This window comes from Sebastes fasciatus, chromosome 12, assembly GCF_043250625.1.
Source record: "Sebastes fasciatus isolate fSebFas1 chromosome 12, fSebFas1.pri, whole genome shotgun sequence".
Taxonomy (NCBI): Eukaryota; Metazoa; Chordata; class Actinopteri; order Perciformes; family Sebastidae; genus Sebastes; species Sebastes fasciatus.
The window spans coordinates 2,370,939-2,391,431 of record NC_133806.1 but is presented as its reverse complement, the minus strand read 5'-3'; the positions used below and the strand labels follow the sequence as shown (position 1 = coordinate 2,391,431).

The following is a 20,493-nucleotide window of genomic DNA, read 5'->3' as shown; positions in this document are numbered from 1 at the left end:
AAAATCACTGTGAACAACTTACTGGGTTGGCAGCATTGGTCTCAAGCGAAGGGATTTGTACAAACAATTTACTGGTGGACTCAGTCAAAATGGGATCTGAACCAGAACACACCCAGCCTTCATATAGCCTCCCCTTCTCTAGACTCCTCCCCTGGATGATTCAGGTGACTCTGCTCCCTCTACCTGGTCTCACAGGATGGACTGCAGGCTTGGGAGATTTTGAACAGGTAGGTTTGCTGACATGACGGATCAAATTATCACTTTGCTTGATTTATTTACCAATTAACAATTAAACCTGCAGTAGGCAGAATGTTTTTGGCATCATTGGGCAGAGAGGCCCAATTCCAAACCGCCGCCTGCACCCTATCCCTACACACTTCCACTCCGTTTGCGCGTTTGTGTGGAGGGTCCGCCATATTAAGGGCCATTCCAAACCAATCACTGGGGAGTGGAAGTGGGTTATAAACCCTCCAACAGCATCGATGCCGACTAACCAGCCTCCCTTACTGACGACGTGCAACGCCGTTTAGTGTTTGTCATGGAACACGATCCAATGTCAGTTTCGTGCAACTACCGGTACAAACATTAACTGTAAACTGCTCAAACTGATAGACATTTAATTTATTCTACTTTATTATCATACAGACGTCAACTACATAACGTAAATAGATTGTATTTAGGATCAAATTTACCCTTGACCAATCTAGAAAACGGTAGACATGTTCATTAGATATAAATTGTTATGTATATAAATATATATATATATATATATATATATATATATATATATGTTGTGTGTAATATATATGGGTGCAGGGGGCGGTTTGGAATATATATATATGTATATATATATATATTACACACAACATATATTTATAATTGTTTACCCCTATCAGGAGCTATAGCCCCATAATTTATTATATCTTCAACTGTGCAATAATTCAGCTGTGCAGTAATCTGGTTTACTGCGGCATTAACACTGCATGTATTTATACAGAACATTTAAACTAATATTCTTATTTTACACTATTCTTGCATTTTTATAAATGCATGCATTTATATTATTTGCATATATCTTATTTTTCAGCAGTATTATTTGCACTGTCGTTATATACACAGTATGTGCACAACACAAAGCGCCTGGGTCAGTCCTTCATGCTGGTAGCCATCAGGCTCCACAACCAAGGCTGACCCCCATATGAGAACTATGAGGACTTTAAGAACTTTAAACATGCACAACTCTGCAACCATCTTGGATTCTAACCACTGGCGCACTTTACACTTACTTTACGCTATAGATCCTATATACCACTTTATAGACTGCACATATGTACATACTACTTTTATTTATTGACGAACTGCACACACTATGTTCACCCATTCACTCTGCATCTTTTATATCTTTATTTATTGTTTTTATAATTGTTGTATACCTTTACCTCTCCTGTGTTTCACTCTGTTTGCTGCTGTTGCTGCTTTGACACCTGAATTTCCCTCCAGGGATTAATAAAGGTTCATCTTATCTTATCTTATCTTATCTTATATTTCTTATTTATAGTTTCTTATGATTTCTCTATTTTTATATATTTATATTTATAGTCTAGAACAGGAGCAAAACGTAACTCAACCCCTCCCGCCCCCCTGGGATCAATAAAGTATTTCTGATTCTGGTATCTGTTTCCTTGCCGTAGAGAGGGAAGGTCGTCCCAAAGTGGCTGCTGGATTGATCCCCTCCACCTTAAAGGAGCTTCATTGAGCTGTGAGTGTGACTACAAACAGAGTTCACTCCACCACGGAGTGGGGGGGTGGAGGGGCCGGATTGGAATTGGGCCAGAGCGTTCCTATTGGCTGTTCATTCAACGGAGGCAGCTGTCAATCACTGGTGAACTCCGATCAAACGGTCAAACTAGGCAGCACTGATCAAATATGAATCAATATTCTGTTTGTTATTGAATACGTTGTTGAAAGCCGTGCCGAGTGTCTATTTCATGAACTGCCGTGAGACCGCGTTGTGCAGCCTCTTACAGCCAGGGGCAATCAAAACACAACATTAGAGCTCCACAGACACATCTGAAGCATTAATAAATTTTATTTCAGGTAAAACAACATTAAACAACATTTACAGAAGGACATTACATCTTCCATAATAACATTACATACAGGTTGTAACAAATAATGCAACAGCTATTCTACTGTATACTATATTGTTTCACTTGATGAAGTGACTGACGACACTTCTGTTTTTCCAAACCACTTGTGAAAATGACATATTTTCAGTGCAGCATACAAAAAGAAAAAAAGAAAACGCGAGAGAAGCTTTGTTGAAAAAAAGTTGCAAACACAGAATCATTGTTCAGCACAGCGAGGATGCACATTGGATCCAACCTATACGTTTTTCCATACCGATACCACTTCTGTCCACATGATAAAGAACGCCAAAAATAGATGCCTTATATTTTATATTCATCATATGTTTATTCATACATGATTTCTCTTTGATAGCATTAAGGGGACCTTTGCAACCCTGTATACGAACATAGTGGAAGCATCACTATTTCACTTCATAGAAGGTGCGTCACCACCTTATCGATTTCCACCTTTTGACATTTTTCTATTGATATTATTTCTCATGTTTCCTGTCACAGTGCTAAATGTGCAATTTCCATCAAGTCTTCCTATCACTGGACTTCATCTGAAATATATGAAGAACATTCAAGTTTGAACAGAGTGCCTTCAGGAACTCTGCCCACACAGGACTCAAAAATATACGTTTTTGTACAAGACTGCAGGCTGCCAAAGCTCCACAGAAGTAAGCGTGTTGAGGGGCAAACAAAGCGGTGTACGCCACACCGAAAGTGTGCACACGGAGAAACATGCCAAAAATAATTATTCAGCTGCTAATACTGCCTGCAATCCCTTAAAGCCACATGAGGCTGGGCAATCTTAGCACAGCTCGATGGTATTAACCCTCTTCTGTCACGCCGCTTTACTGGCATTACCCACCCCCTCTCCTCCCCTTTTTTTCCGCTGCACAATCACAGCCTGGGGATGACACTGAAAAGCCGCGAGATAACTTCAAGTACAGCATTTCTATGAGCTCTCCTCAATCTGTGGTAAAGGTTCAAAACAAGGAGATGATATTTACATTTGTAAGAAGGGCTGGTTTGCTTTGCGTCAGGGAAAGCAAAGGTATATATATATACACTGTATATACAGTATTTATATTTATCATTAAGGGCAAAGCAAGTGCATAAAAATGACCATACAGGCTGGAATGTAGGGCAAACTGATTTTTCTTTAAAGTGCATTTTCAAAACGCTATTGGGGGGAGAGTCAAGCCCATAATCATTATTTTGCCTCTGAGCCACTACACCCTATAGTCGAAGAAGCTGGACTGGAACACAGTCATGGTAAAATGCCAAAGTGCTATACAAGTCCAATTCCTTCTTTTCAATGCTTTTCCTCCTTTAAAGGATAGGTTTGGATATTTTCAAGTCTAACTCAAGTGGCTACGCTGATCTACAGTTCTTGTTCTGTGCAAAAATTCATTCCAAAGTTCAGCCAAAACTAATATTCAGCAGTCAAAAGCCAAGTTTCCATCCAAATGTAGCTCAAATTTTTACTGAATTTCCAGAAAATCGGCACAAGAAAATGCAAATTAATGTTCGTTTCCATCCACTACTCTTAAGCAAATATTAGGAGTTGTGCGCTTTGAGTTAAACAGCTGGTGGCGCTAACTCTCCAGTATGGTGCTATGAATGTCAACCCTCAAACAAACAAAACCACGTGGAAATCGTGAAGGAAATATTATGGCATTCATGTTTGTATCATGTGCAATTTGCGGAACATTCGTTCCACACAGATCTGATGTTTTCATCTGCTTCGTGTACATTCTGATTTAGTCGCTATTTTGTTTTTGTCAACGCATCAACTTTTCCACCTCGGTCAAGTGTAAAACCGTTTTTTTTTTTGCACTATTTGTACTTTTTTGAGAATCTCCAATGTTTCCACTCAGGTGTTTTTTTTTCGTTTTTGTGGCTAAAATATTCGCAAAAACCTACCAGCTTACATCTCCAGCAACAAAACAACATCCAAATCTCAGCACATCTGACAAATGTTAGTCCAATATTGCTTGTCATTTAAGCTCTGGTCCACCAGCTCTTGAGAAAAATATCGGTCGATAAACTTACACGACTGCCTGGACACTAGACTCGGCTAACTCGGACTGCTAAAGCCTCATATTAGCTACAGCTGAACTTTGGAATGAATTTTGGTACTGTATAAATATCACTTCATGGCTGGTATTGAGAAGAGGCAGACATTACACAAGTGTTGTATTAAGACACACATTAAAAAAAAAATCCAAACCTATCCTTGAATGCGACAGACTGCAAAGCAAACACCAGCTGGAGGGGGGTATGGAAGGGCTGCAGGTTACTGTACTTGTAGCTGATAGGACTAGATGCACTAGGGTGCGGGAAGGTTATCCTAGCAGGCAAGACATCTATATTATAAATGTGAGTGTGTGTGTGTTTGTATGTGTGTGAGTGTGTTTAATAGGCTGTGGAGCGACATGATAAGTTCCCACAGCTTCCAAATTCTCCATGCCGTCACATTTGCCTTATCATCTTCAGCTAATCAACAGTGCAGGGCCAATATTATTGTTTCAGTCCACATCAAACTGATTGATAAAGAGGAAGCCATTGTATTGATAGTACTTCACAATTATCACCATACGTCTAAGCTTGTAATATTCAAATATTTTCACACAAAACATCCAAATAAAGACCATAAAACTGTATAAACATCTGTGCAGATGATACTACGTTATATATATCTGACCTTCGTCAAAGTGTCATAAAAAGTTGCAAAACATTTAGAACGTATAGGATGTTGAGGGGCACACATATAGGGGAAGTCTCTGCATGAGAGCACGTCGGTGGTGAAGGGACTGATCAAAGTTAATCACCACCTACAGTACACAAACTGCACGCACGCTGTAAAAGCACTCATCCCAACACTTATTTGATTTGTCAGACAAGAAAAGCTCCGGATCAATCTTAACATTTGACTCATGAGCTTAACAAGAAGTTGTTGACATAGATCATCTGTTTCTAATAAAGTATTGCAAGATCTTTTGATGGTATCAGATAAAGTGAAACGGAGGATTGTCGTGGGCTAGATCAAACAATAGGCCACACAACCTATTGCCTTGGTGTTTTACCTTTTGTACATTAGCTCATGTGCATGGATGGAAGCCCCAATGCTTAGCTATTGCCCATGTTTAATACACTCATGCACAAACTACAACACACACACACACACACACTCTATCACACACACACACACACACACACACACACACACACACACACGTACAGCTGTTGTCAATTACGGTATTGCACTCTGGTTGGTGATGTCCCTGTTGTCTTATGTGTGCATCTTCAACATCTCCAGCAGAGATCATTTATGTTCAAGAGGCTTTTCAGTTGCAACACAAAACTCTTATGAGCCAGGTCTGGTTACGTCATGGAGGTCCATTGGAAAAATGAAAAGGGTATCCTTATTACTCGCATCATTCTTATGGATTACGATAACATTTTACTCACACACCTTTATATAATGATAGTTTTTTTGATATAATAATCATATTTTAACCCATGTGAAGTGAAAACGAGAAAGTGTGAGCCATGTTTGTCTAATGGATGTATTATAAGATCTCTTAGGTTTGTGGCTGGACCGCAGAGGGCCAGCGCTACAAAACGCTAAAGTCTGTCACTGAGTGACCAACCCCCGCAGGAAGAGCGCAGGTCGTTGATCCCAACTTTTGTAGTGGCCAAACGGCGGTACTGCAACTTCCGTGTCCGTCCCGTGATGCCATTGGGCCCAAAAATACTTTTTCCCATAGACTTACATTGGGGTATGACACGTCTGTAACTCAGCGGATAATTATTTTTGAGGTGAATCAACTTCCCAGTATGAACACTCTAATAGCCCTTATTTAAAAAAATAAGTTTTTAAAGTTGTAAAATGCACTAATAGCCGAATCCAGAGTTATTTCCCTTCCTCCGTTCATGTGAGTGAGACCCAGACCGAGGCTGGAGCGCCAAGCCGTGATGACAGCGTGACGTTGGGACCCCGTGACCAAGCCACGTGACCGAGCATGTTCCATGTGCCCAAGATCCGGGTACTTTTCCAGGCGGAAGTCGAGCCATTTAGGCTTCATGCTCCACTGAGCAACTCTAATAGGAATGAACGGGGCCAAGCCTCCAACGTTTACGTTCTTTTGGTGGAGCAGTGAGTCCCCTAGTGTCCTCGCTGGACCTGGTGGACATGTACCACTGGATTTAACATTACAGACATGACCACTGACTAGTTGTTTAACAATTTAGCCAGAAATTCACAGACTGACCGTACACGGTCCAGACATATACTCGGTCCTATGCCTGTCCTATGGACTTTACACTAAGATGATGTCACACACAGAAAATGAAAAACAGCTTTTCTAGCCTCTGGGAAAATTTGACAAACTCATAGTTTTAAAAACTCATAATACAAAGAATAATCGTTTTACAGATGTCTCTTTTATAATCGTGTTCAAATGCCTTTTAGACCACAGGGCATATGTTTTGTTGCAGTACCTAGATTGGCCACCACTTGGACCTCCAATATGGCTGCCAGAGGATGTGTTACACCAGCTGAAAGCCCTCAGTTATTAGTATTAGTATTATTGTCTGCGGTTCCACAAATAAGAGCTGAACCTGGTGAGAAAGAAATGGAAAACTAACTCTTTAGGATTCATTTTTGTTGTCTTTGAACGGACTGCATTAGTTTTTGTTTTATAGATATAGTTTTGCTTGTATGCTGTATGCGTTTGTTGAGTTGCGTGTCTTGGCGTGAGCAGTATAGTGGTGAGAAGATGAAGCAAATATTAAAATTGTCCATTATATAGTTTCTAGATGAGTATATGATACATACAAATATACATTCTTAAATAGGAGGCTAGTTACAAACACAAAACACAATATGTACCAATAGTAAAGTCCTTTTGTTTATACTGTGACGATGATATATGAGTTATTGGAACCTTATAAAAAGTAAACAAAATTGATTTGCAAATGATAAGCCTGAAATCTTAGGTACCGTTCATAATGCACACATGCATTCATATCTATACCCGATGCTAACTCTCTTTCTCGCGCACACACACACATACACCCACGCTCACACGTATTGTGAAGGTAATAAATAAAGAGAACTGGGGCTCTTCCATTTGTTTGGATCCTCCATCTTTGTCTTCATCTTTTCTTTTCTTTTTTTTTGCAACAGTCACCTGAAACACAGACAAAGAGACAGAACACACAATCTGTCAGTAACACAGTCCAGACAACTGACATTGTAAAAAAATAAAAAAAATAATACACATTTTATATGTTTTTTGCAGCTTGAAATCAACAATCAACAGTAATGAGCATACGGGCTTCAGGTTATTAGATGTGCTGTAACTGTGTGAATGTAATACGATGAGGGAGTGATCAACTATCCCATTTACTCTTTCTTTAGTGAAGAGATTTTCAGTTTTAATGAGTCACAAAATCATTTTATGATGTACTAAAACATTAGAGGATTCTACTGCTGCTGTTAACGAGTTGATGCTGCGTGTAGTGTCGCGGACATGCAGCCACTTTCCCAGTAAAAGTCTCCACTGCACATTTAGTTTAGTTTAGCAGGTTGTCAGCTGTGTGTCGGCCCGGCCGACTTCCTGTATCCTGCAACTCCGGCTCCGCCTCTTCAGCATTTCTCCTTAAAGAGACGAGCCATTCCTCTGAGCCGCTCAGCTTTTGAGTTAATTATTAACATTTCTTTTAACCGTTTTAACCGATAGCGTTAATCGGTTAAAATGCTTAATGACGGTTAACGGTTAAACGGTTAATTGTGGACATCCCTACTTCCACAGTATGAGATGTACACAGAAAGTACCATAAAAAAACTACTTTGGAAAAATATTGTAAGGGTCGACCTTAAAGAGGGAAAGGGAGGAACACTGAGGAGATGACGACAAAGACAGAATGGAGGATTGAAGGGGGTGAAGAAGAGGAGGAAGTGGAAGATGACCAAGAGGGAGAAGAGGATGAAGAGGAGAAGGAGGGAGCATAGTATGAAAGGGAAAGACTGGAGGATGCTGAGAAAGAGGGAGTAGAGGATAGTACAAGAGGAGGAGGAGAGAAGGATGAAGAAGAGGAGGGAGCTGTGGACTAATAAATAATTCATTGCCTCTCTTAGGTCCTAGTCTACCTTGACTTTCCTCTTTACCACCTCACGTTCTCTTCCTTTCTCCCTCTCTCTCTCTATTTATCTCTGTGTCGTTCGCCCAGCCTTCGGTAGTGCGTTCCCAGAGGAAGCAGGCCCGTATACGTCAGGAATCTGAAATGTTGGATGAGCGCCTCGTTTATCTGCTGCTCCTGTTTGCTCCTAGATGGTGAGTCTAGTATAAAATCCTCTTTTTTTGTAACTGCAGGTGTCTGGAGGCGGGGCTGGATTCATCTGTAACAGGGCCCAAAGGCACTCAGCTGTAGCCCCCTACTGAGACAGCTAAACGTAATTTAATAAAACACAAATGTATTTAGGAATATGCACCATGTACTGTCAATCACATGTGTGAAAATGTGGAATTCACATGTGAAGAAGCATGATTTCATGTGCCATGTTTTGTTTCCACATGTGGGAATCCTAATCAGCACGACCTCCTCTCCACGCCAAACAGATAGAGCCAGATTAACACAACCTCCTCTCCACGCCAATTAGGTAGAGCCAGAGCAACACAACCTCATCTCCACGCCAAACAGATAGAGCCAGAGCAACACAACCTCCTCTCAACACCGAACAGATAGTGCCAGAGCAACACAACCTCCTCTGCACGCCAAACAGATAGTGCCAGAGCAACACAACCTCCTCTCCATGCCAAACAGATAGAGCCAGAGCAACACAACCTCCTCTCCACGACAGATAGAGCCAGAGCAACAAAACCTCCTCTCCACACCAGATAGATAGAGCCAGAGCAACACAACCTCCTCTCCCCGCCAGATAGGTAGAACCAGAGCAACACAACCTCCTCTCCACACTAAACAGATACCAGAGCAACACTACCTCCTCTCCACGCCAGATAGATAGAGCCAGAGCAACACAACCTCCTCTCCACACTGAATAGGTAGAGCCAGAGCAACACAACCTCCTCTCCACACCAGATAGATAGAGCCAGAGCAACACAACATCCTCTCCACGCTGAATAGATAGAGGCAGAGCAACACAACCTCATCTCCACACCAAATAGGTAGAGCCAGAGCAACACAACCTCCTCTCCACACCAGATAGATAGAGCCAGAGCAACACAACATCCTCTCCACGCCAAATAGGTAGAGCCAGAGCAACACGACCTCCTCTCCACACCAGATAGATAGAGTCAGAGCAACACAACCTCATCTCCACGCCAAATAGGTAGAGCCAGAGCAACACGACCTCCTCTCCACCATGGAACCTTGATGAACGTATGAAGTTCATATGTGAAAATGTAAATTTCACATGTGACATGTTCGTAAGGGTTTTGACTTGAGCATCCTCGTCTCTTTGTCATGTGCTGATGACATGCTGACATGCAGGAACATCTTGTGGTGTGTAGTTTGTTCTCTCTAGATACAGGACAGGACTAACTGAAGGTTAACAGCTTGTTCTGTGGAACCAGTTAAAAGGTCATGGTCTCTGACGCCGTGTACCTCCGTGAGCGAGGAGATACAGTAGCTGAGTGTGAATGAATGAGTGTCATCACTCCTCACTTCACTGTCATACACTCCATAAGCCAACAAGGGATTCATTGTTTTACAGGGATCTGATGTACTAAGAACAGATGTAGGCTTCCGCTCTCTGGGGATCAAAGAGCACCAAGTAGGTACGTGTGTGTGTGTGTGTGTGTGTGTGTGTGTGTGTGTGTGTGTGTGTGTGTGTGTGTGTCAGGGGGTTCCACTTAGGAAGCAGATGGAGCTGGTGGGTGGGTTTTGTGTGGAGGATTTAGCAGGCGTGGCCAGCTGCTGGCTGTCCCTTTAATAGAGATAGTCTCACCCTCCCCCCCCAAAAAAAATGAAATCCTTAAACTAGTCTGCGTTGGGACGGACAGATACACAACAAAAGAGAGAAGACCAAATGGGAAACGGGGAAATGCAGAGAGAAACAAAGAGAGTAACAGAAGCGCCAAGTATACTGATTTGCATTTTTGAAACCTGAAAGAGGTAGCAATATGTTTTTGGATAAATCCACTGATGACCATTATTTAAGATATACTGCTCCACAGTTTGGAAATAGAAACCCCTAAAAACCAGAACTTTCTGCTCAAAATTCTGCCTTGATAAAAACTAGGGCTGTTAATCGATTCAAATATTTAATCGCGATTAATCGCGCCTCATGAAAAGTTCGCTTCGCTCCTGGTGTGAACTACGAATTTAGAATTTTTTTTTAACCAATAACCGACCCTCGTTAACCGATAATTAACCGTTAACCGACATGATTGGTGCGTCGTATGCAGCGGTGCGCCAGCTGCAGTGTATGAGCACAACAGACAACTGAGTCCCCAGTTCGCTGTTAGGAGAGTTACTGTAGCAGCCACGGTGCTGCGTGTAGTGTCGCAAACACATGCAGCCACTTTCCCAGTAAAAGCCTCCACCGCATCATTTAGTTTAGCTACGAGGTTGTCAGCCGTGTGTCTACCCGGCATAACGATAGAGTGTCGGTGAATAAATGTTACAACTCCTCAAGACCCGAGGCGGGCTTAACGTGGACCAGCTTTTCTCCTTAAAGTGACGAGCCGCTCCTCTGAGTTTTGCCCAGCCTGCAGACGTACACTGTGTTTATATGCACTTCAGTAACGTGGATATCGTCCACTTTCTGCTGGAACCTGATTCTCTGAAAAATGTAAACAACATGTGAGAGTTTCAGCCATGATGTGCTGCATGCATGCAAACCAGCTTGACTGAATCAGACTGACAGATCCCCACCCCCCCTCCCATGCCCCCAAAGCCCAGGGGTCACGACACCTGACCCCTCCCCCTGCAGGGAGGTCCCGTTATGTCTGATCCTGTTTAATGAACTGAGTCCGACTGCCCTTAAATGTCACTCAGTGAACACCCGGAGCTTAGAAAGGTTCGATAGGCTGCTTTATGATGTGTATGTATTTATGTGTGTGTGTGTGTGTGTGTGTGTGTGTGTGTGTCTATATACAGTATGTATGTGTGTGTTTGAGAGTGAGAAGAGTTTGAACTGGCATTTGTTGGATATGAGTGAGTACATGTGAGTGAACAGAGGATTTGGAATTAATTTACATGAAGATATTTTTCCTCTGGAACTTGACTGTACTTTCCAGTGATTTTTTGGCGGAATGCAGCGTTGTGGCCAAGTCTCTGTTGAGCTGCCACATCTACAACTAACAAACACTCCTCTGTCTCTACAGCGGCCTGATAATTAACAGAAGCAGCGAGGAAGACGCTGTGATTTCCGGCAGCTCGTAGGCTGGGATGGCTGCCAACATTAATCAAGACGAACCTAACAAACTGTTTGTTTAGTAGAAACCTGTTAACGCAGAGGCTATTTAAGATTATTCAACGAGGAAGGACCCTGTTTGCTCTGGATTCTAAGGTAATCCAGTCTGGATTAACTTTTAAAACTAACATAGTGGGATACAGACGGGCCTGGGTCGCAAGGCAAATCCACACGAATACGTTAAAACACCGTTTTAAAACGATCTCTGTCCAGACGAGCGTTTTAGGGCCGTTTCAGAATGAATCTCCGTCCATACTACCATGCATGAAAACGCATATAACATGATGATTCACGTACGCTGGGCATGCACGTACCTATGTAAACAGGAAGCAGTTGGTTGTTCAGTTGCAGAAAATACTACGGAAGGAAGAACCATTTCTTCTGGAAAAGGTTCTTCCATCGTAGTGATAGGGGCGTGACGAATAAGGGAAGGACACGTCATGACTGATTGGACCCAACAGCTCAGTCGCACAGCAGTGAAATAGTCACAGAATTTAATGTATTGATTTGTGTACATAGACACAATCTATTCGTATGTAATCCACGTAATTGTGAACCCGGAAGTATAAAGAGCGCCGCGTAGTGAGGATGGGCTATCTGAGAGTGAAAACCAAACAAACGACTGAACCAAAGGAGACCGGTGTCATTGATTTCCCCTGATTTCAATGTAGTGATTCAACAAAGTATGAACGGGAGGACTCGTGATGAACTGGTGTATTGGGGTCGGTGCACCTCGGGGTGGGGGGGCCTCAGATACCACAGAGGCTCTACCCGCTGACCTGCACTTTGCTGCTTTAGCTGGGAAAGTTGTTTTAGCTTCATGCTCACGGCTTACAGTCTTAACACGCCATCTCTGAGTGGCACCACAGAAGTTGTGGGCGCTTCACTTCTGAACATATCATGAGCTACATGAATGATTTTGACTTGCTTTTCAAAGGCTGATTGCCGTATTGTTTTTGGATTAACGATGTCAAAATCTTTAAAATGACTAAGGGTGATTTTAATTGACCATTTTCTTGCCAGACACGCCAAAACCACTCCAATCAAAGTGCTCAGGAATCAAAATCATCCATGTCTTAAAGGGACAGTTTGCCCCAAAATCAAAAATCCATGTTGTTCCTCTTACCTGTGGTGTTGTTTATCAGTCTAGATAGTTTTGGTGTGAGTTGTCGAGTGTCTGCCTTCTCTTCAATACAATGGAACTAGATGGCACTTGGCCTGTGGTGCTCAAAGCGGCAAAAAGAATACCAGTCCTGTCAAAGTTAACGCGATAATAACACATTATCATAAATATATACATACATTTGCATAAAGCAGCATATTTGTCCACTCCCATGTTGATAAGAGTATTAAATACTTGACAAATCTCCCTTTAAGGTACATTTTAAACTGATTAAAAAAATTATGTGATTAATTTCCGATTAATTAGCTATAGCCAAACGCAAAAAACTATTTGAGCACCACACATTACATTATATTGGTGAGAAGAAGCAGACATCTCTTCACTCAACTCACACCAGAAACTATCTAGATTGGTAAACAGCGCTACAGGTAAGAGGAAAATATATATTTTTGATATTGGGGTGAACTGTCCCTTTAAAAGTTTAGCAAACCACGGTGCCTGCTGTGTATTTCTGTCTCTATATGGCTACTGAGTGATGTGACTGTGAAATAAAAGTGGTCCAGATCCAGTTGGTAGGAAAAAGGAAAATGAACGCTCAGCTCCACACAGCCTGCAGACCCGCCAGCTCTCTCTGCTCTAACACAAACACTTTCCTCTTTGTTTTTCTTGCCTCAGTTGTCTGGGCCAGAGTCAGAGAAAATGAGTCTTTAAAGAATGCATAGACACACGCACACACGCACACACGCACACACGCACACACACACACACACACACACACACACACACACACACACACACACACACATACACACACACACGCTGCAGCCTACATTATGCTGCACATTCATGTGTTTCCTATTACCCATGTCCTGGCAGCACAATCTTTCAGAATCAGCAGTTAATAGCTGGAATCACAGCGCCCCAAAAAGGCTTGCACACACATAGAAACCATGCACAGCTATACTCTCAACATACAAACACTAATTCAGGAGCATTTACAAATGTAAAGGTAACATACAAACACCCTCCTGCTCAGGCTCACTTTACACAGTCTCGACCCACCGAGACCTAGTAGACCGAGCTCTTCTAGTTGCAGGTGCAAGTTATTATGCACACATTCCTGCATGCATCCAGGTCTTTGGGTTTAATATGGCAGCTCATCTGCAATGACGTCTGCAATTCTCTGTCCCCTTTAATTCTCATCAAGCAACAAACCAACCAATTACATTTTACTCTCGTCACTGTAACAAGGTTGTTTCTTCCACACAGTGAGGCATACAGCTTATTAATTAAATACTGGTATCAGATCGGTACTCGGTATCGGCCAATAGCCCAGGTATCGGTATCGGTATCAAGCTGGATCGGTGCATCCCTACCGAGTAGTATTGACCAATGATGTTCGAGCAGGCTTTGGTTGAATGCAGGTAAACAGTCCCTTTAAAGACAGTCACAAGAATGCACTTCCATATGATGCATGTACAGATTTTAATCAGTCTGTCAAGAAACAAACTTTTCACAATAAAACCAGACCAGCAACTTAACCTTTTTGGAAAAATTGATAAATACCTTTTTTGTGATTTTGTGGGAGCAATGAACCACTGAACCATTGAGAACTAAGCCACCAAGTCCAGTTTCCTGATCTCTTCTAGTAGCATTGTTTAGAATCGACTGCTGCATAAGATGTCGAAGCAATAGAGAGCTACAGGAAGGAGTCCTAAAACCCAGAAAATTAGTTAGCATTTTAGCACTTCTGGTTCCCTCGTCTGGAAGTCAGTGTGTTTATAGTTAGATGCCTGAAATAAGGTTTGTGTTTAACACAAGCTGAAGAGATTTTTACGTTTTGTTCTACGATATAAAATATGTCAGTAAATATCCCACTCATGAATTGTTGAAGCCTTTATGTGTCTTTAAAAAGGCGGTTGCTAACAAGTGGCTAAATGAGTCTACTAAACGTCATCACGCCGACTCGTCCGCCTTTACAGCCTCGTTGTGTTTATACTCGCGTTCATTCGACCGTGGTGTAGTATGTTTATAGCCTAATGTTAGCATTTTACTTCTGGCGATTGCAGTCACACTTCAAAAATCCTAATCATTTGTGAAGATTATCTTGCTGAATAAAATGTTTAAGTATCATAAACGTGTGTTTGCCACAGAGCTTATTTTCTGCAATAATCCAAAACCCAATGGAAAAGATCCCATTGGCTTTTTGTGGAGGGAACCAGAGCGATGCTAAATGTCAATCAAAAGACCTTCTCTGGTGCAGCAGGCGTCCCTCGGACACATTCAGGAACATTGTGGACCAAACCGCTATAGGACATCTGAAAGCAAAGTAGCAATAATGTGTATTTTCTGCACAGATTCCTCCATAAAAGCCAAAATATTCAGTACTTTCCACAGACTTGTATTGCTGGCAGGGTAGAGGTGCTTCTGAAATGGGAGTCAGACCTTAATGGGACATTAAAACTTTCCCCTTGAAAACCCAGAGCACTGATTTGGAGTGACACTATGACCCGTTTTAACAGCATGGCAAGTAGAACGCAGTTAAAGCTAAATCACCACCATTCCTCAGCTCAGCTTGTGTTCTGCTGTGTGGGGCTGTGGTGAGGAGTAATGAGTGTACAGCGAGGGTCAGAGAATGCCCCGGGTGGAAACGCCTTCATCCACCGACTCACAAACACACCCACTCGCTGGGGATCGCCAGGTTCCCATTCCATAAATCCTTGTTTGGGGGTATGTTTTTCTTGTCTGGGGCCTGGCTGACTTCCCCCTCACTGGGGTTTATGTAAGGTGATGGAAACACTGTGAAGAGGGTGGAGGCCACAGATGGGAGGAGGAGAGCATTAGAATGGAACTGGGAAAGGAAAGCAACAAGAAGAAAAAGCTGGGGAAATGCATTTGTCAAGCGAAAAGTTGGTACGGGAGAGAGATTTAGAGGAAAAGGATAAAGAGAAGAGCAGAACAGATAAAGTACTAAAGTTAAAGAGCTGTGAGAAGCCGCCGCCGCCTGGCATTTACAGTACAGGTTTCACTGTTAATGTGACTGGCCACTGTAAATCAGCTGGGCCCACTACAGAGACCACCGTCACCCTCCGTCAGCACATTCTGACATTCTGTCATTAATCTAAACGTTGCAGTACGGCTGGCCGATAAAACGCTCTAGAAAATGTTCACGATAATAATATCATCCATGATAACTGTGTTATGTATATAGATACAATACGTGACATTAGAAGTTGATTTACATTTAAAAACACTAGACCAGGGGTCAGCAACTTTTACTATCAAAAGAGCCATTTTAGGCAAAAACAACAACAAAAAATCTGTCTGGAGCCGCAAAACATTCGATCATTGTGATGAAGGTAACACAGTTTATAGTCTAAGTATATAGTATATAAGTCTAATGCAGTGAGGGCCAAAGTGCAAATGTACGACGGAGGATTAGGGCCACATCGAGGGAAAAAACATCTGAGATTTACACAATAAAGTCATAACTTAACGAGAAAAAAAGAAAATAGCACGTAAAATTACTACTTTATAATATTATGACTTCATTCTCATATTATGACTTTTTTTCTCGTAAACCTATGACTTTATTCTTGTAATATGACTTTATTCTTGAAATCTCAGATTTATTTTTTTCCCTCAATGTGGCCCTAATACTCACAGTCGTACCATAGACCTACAACAATGATAAATAAAAATGAAAATGTAAACAAAATACAGTTATTCATTTCCATGTTTATAAATCCACAGGGAGCCACTGGAGAGGAGCTAAAGAGAGACATGAGGCTCCGGAGCTGCAGGTTTCTGACCCCTGTACTAGACGAACAGCCGATGCATCGCAGCCTCCGCCGTCACTACCGTTGCAGTTGTAAAACAGGTGAATAAATAGTTTGGAGCATTTGATCAATTTGGTCCGATAACATTTAGAAAGTCTGGCACAGCTGCATGATTGAATTATTTTATCCCCATTCAAGTTAACGTAGAGCTAATGGGAAAAGTAGCGTACAGCAGTGAGATGGCCAACAGGAAGTGTCATATATATAGAGATGAGATTAGTAGGTTGCTCATTGAAGGTCACATGAGACATCAGGACACATCCACTGCAAACAACTGGTGTAAAACACTGGAAGATATTAGACATATATGATCAGCAGTGTATAGAATACCATAGAACAATAACAACAATGTTCTTCTCCACTATTTGCTCAGTCTTACTCTCTGCTTGTACAAGTCCAGAATATCGGCTACTTTCAGTTTATGTTGAAGTAATTAAATGAATATTTGTTGAGTTCCCGCTGTTATAAGCTGCGCCTGATTACATGCCTTTGGAAGCCAATCGGGGAAGAAAAAAAGCAGTTTGGAAACTTGGCTTAATTACAAGTTAGGGTGTTTCATTTGAGGGCAGTTAGCTTTGTTGAGCCAGCTGAGCGTTTGCCAAACTCATGGTGAAAGGCTCTACTAAATTCATCATCATTCCCACGACAGCTTCAGTAGCTGTTTCGGGGTGTTTGTCAAGTGAAATCTGTGTGTGTGTGTGTGTGTCTCTCTGCACGTCAGGCAAAATGTGCCAAGAAACACCAGTAACAAGACAAAGTCCAAAGCCCTGCTAGCAGCCCCTGGAGGCTGCAGTGCTCACCACACCCCACAAGATTAAAGCGCTGGACAGAACCAACAAGAAATTGAAGATTCTGCTATTATATTATTATTATTATTATTATTAAAAAGTCATGTTGATACAAATAAGTGGTGCAATGAAAGGGCTTATTTGAATTAAATAGGTTTATACTCTTGGGAGCAGAACGGGGCTCAGTACATTTCCTGGCAATCTTCCGATTAGATTATGACGTACTTTGTGTTTAAAACTTCTAGATTATGGTATGAGGGCGGTGTTAGAAGAAAGCTCATCATCCATGACTAAACGGAAAAAGATTTAACCAGTTCTTCAAGTGGGATATCTGGCCTGGTGGTGGTGGTGGTGGAAAGGTCACACAATGAGCAAAAAACAACAGGATCCATCCTCTGTGGCTGATAAATATCCAGAGCTACTTTCATAAGAAGTCTCAGCATTCACACTTGAGATCCGTTCTCAAACTGTTCATCCTCTGAGGCTCATGAATGTGTTCAATAAATGTCATGGCACTCTTTCTCCCTTTTAATACTTTATGTGTTCAAGAGGAAATTTCGATGTTGGTGTAAAAATGACAAGCCAAAGGGTCATCAAAAATAACTACTGGTTATCCTCTGGGGATCATGAAAAGTCACACCAAATTTGATGGCAAAGTGTTGGACAGGCAAAAACAAGCAAAAAGGACAGGAAGTATCTAGGGAACATCTTGCTTTGGATGCATGGACTGTATATAAAGATGGACAACATGACAGCTCCCTAAAAGTGAAGCCAAAACATCTGGATCGCCACCTGGTGTCTGGCTGCAGTATTTAGGTCATAAATCCCGCCCCCCTCTATGTCAGCGGATGGGACATAGGCCAAACTAAAAAGTCAAAGTACAGGTCAAATACATTTTTTCCAAAGATAGTTTCTGTCATATTAGGTAGTTTTTATCACGCTGATGTTTGTTCAAGTGTTCACTTTTCTGATCATTTTGGTGAGACGTCATGATTGACAGCTGCTCTGAGTGAAGTAGTCGCAGCGGGAGGCTCGAGAGGAGATGTAACTTTAACTTTCCATAACCGTCACGAGTCTGTGTAATAGACAATGTGTCAATTTTATCATACCTCGATACCGCGGCTCCAGCCGAAAAGGCTCAGGAGGCAGCTGTACCTCTCTGCTCACTCTCCAGTATACCGACAGCACCTGCTAAAACTACACTCACTGGACTCTATGACAATACAACTGATGGTTTATTCATCAGCAGACACACTGGTGGGCTAGAACCCTGTGATCACATCTCATCTCCATATCCATCGCTGTGTGCACTGATGAACCAGTGGGGGAAGGGCTGATCAATGTCTTTGCTGGCATGGATTTATCTATTCCCACCTCTACGTCCATACTGCTTATCAAATCCAAGATCTATACGATTTTTTTCCAAGCTGCAAGGAAGTAAAATCGTGACTTTAGCCATGAAATCACAATCAAAAAGTGGGTAAAAGCAGCCACTTTGTGATGCGACATAGATAATCAACATTGCTGAGATTACGTGCTTTAGATGGATGGACAGACAGATAACCTTTGCTATCCTTATAGGCTCCCACCAAAGATCGTGAGTATCACCACTTACAACTTCAGGGTTTTAAAATACACTCGTATCTTCTGCCTACTCTCCATAACATATTCTAGGGGAAGAATTCAGTGCCTCTCTATGACCAGTTAAAACATTAAAGCCTGAACATTGCAGAAACACTGCACAGTTTGATCTCTTTGACAGGCTATTTATATAGCAAGGCTTAAACCCTCACCCAACCGAGGCTCACAATGAAGACATCAACACACCGCGGCTAGCCTAATCTCTCTCAAGATAAATCTGTCATGAAAACGATAGTAGAAAAAAAAGAGATTTCTATTACTTTAAAAGTCTGTTTTTTCATTCTGCTTTATCTTTTTCAGTGTCACCAACTACTTCCTGCATCGAGAGATTAAAAATCCTCAGACGCTCAGTGACAGTGACTGGTCTAAAAACAGCAGCATAGGGGTCACAGGTTGATGAAGTTTAGTGAGAGAATGTAATAAAGAGTATAGCAATAATCTGAATCAAGAGCAGAGAGCCCTAATTCTTTGTCTGTGCTGCTGAAGAGCTTCCTGTGTCTGATGCTGGCAGTATACGTATTAAAATGTTCTTAACCGATAACCGACCCTCGTTAACCGATTATTAACCGTTAACCGACAAAATTTGTGCCTCGTACCAGCTGCAGGAGCACAACAGATATTGGTTGACGGGAGTCTCCAGTTCACCGTCCGGGAGCGTTAACTTAGCAGCTACGATGCTGCGTGTAGTGTCGCGGACATGCAGCCACTTTCCCAGTAAAAGTCTCCACCGCACATTTAGTTTAGTTTAGCAGGTTGTCAGCTGTGTATCTGCCCGGCGGAACTTTAGCGAGTGTCCAACAAACAGTGTGTGTATTTGCAGTGTTAGCAGCTCTAGCATTGCCGGAGGCTTCGTGCTCGCCGCCGCCGCCACACGTAGTCTGTGTAACTTTAGTGAGTTTCCAACAGACCGTGTGTGTGTGTTGGCGGTGAGTGTGAGGTTGTTGGTGGCGTTCTAGCTGTGAACGTAGGTGTAGCAGTGTGTGTACGGTTTATTTGTTGGTGAATAAATGCTACGAAACTACAACTCCTCCGCTCCGCTCAAGCGAGCTGGAGAGACAGGAGCCGACTTTCTGTATCCTGCAACTCCGACTCGGGCTGTTAAGGTGGACTGTTAAGGTGGACCAGCTTTTCTCGGCCGATGAGGACAGTTTAGATTTTCTACAGTTCAAAAACACAATATATTCACAAGAGGTGAACGTAAATACTGGGCGGTTGCATTCTGGGCTTCATAAAGCTGAAATGACAGTGTGGAGAGCAGACTCCCACTGCAGCCAACTGTTCGGGGGTTGTACGGCCAAGTGAAGAGCCAAGAGGCCAGTAGGTTAATTTTAGAGCTCTGTGGTGTCACTTGGAGTCTGCTGCTAACCCTCTGTTTAGGCTTCTTGCAAGCCTGCTTGAGCTCCACATACACACTCTGCATGCATTTCATACATCACTTTTCATTTCAATTTCAGAAATATGTAATAGGCGGTTGGTCTTGAGAGCGAGATCAGATAGTTGTGGTGGCGTTCTGGCGGCT

General features: G+C 42.2%; 1 protein-coding gene and 1 long non-coding RNA gene across 4 annotated transcripts in view; both read right to left on the bottom strand.

The window, feature by feature from the left end:
* The window catches only part of LOC141778387 (uncharacterized), a 58,281-nt gene extending 58,076 nt beyond the window's left edge, over window positions 1-205 (bottom strand). Inside the window, exon 1 of the long non-coding RNA XR_012596061.1 lies at window positions 23-205. This is a non-coding gene — a long non-coding RNA (uncharacterized LOC141778387). The remainder of the gene's footprint in view (window positions 1-22) is intronic.
* Window positions 206-2,071: 1,866 nt separating this feature from the next.
* Window positions 2,072-20,493, bottom strand: part of cdk14 (cyclin dependent kinase 14) — a 166,271-nt gene continuing 147,849 nt past the window's right edge. For all 3 annotated transcript variants that reach the window (XM_074652582.1, XM_074652583.1, XM_074652584.1), the window contains one exon: window positions 2,072-7,333. The gene's annotated coding sequence lies outside the window, so the exon portion shown is untranslated. The remainder of the gene's footprint in view (window positions 7,334-20,493) is intronic.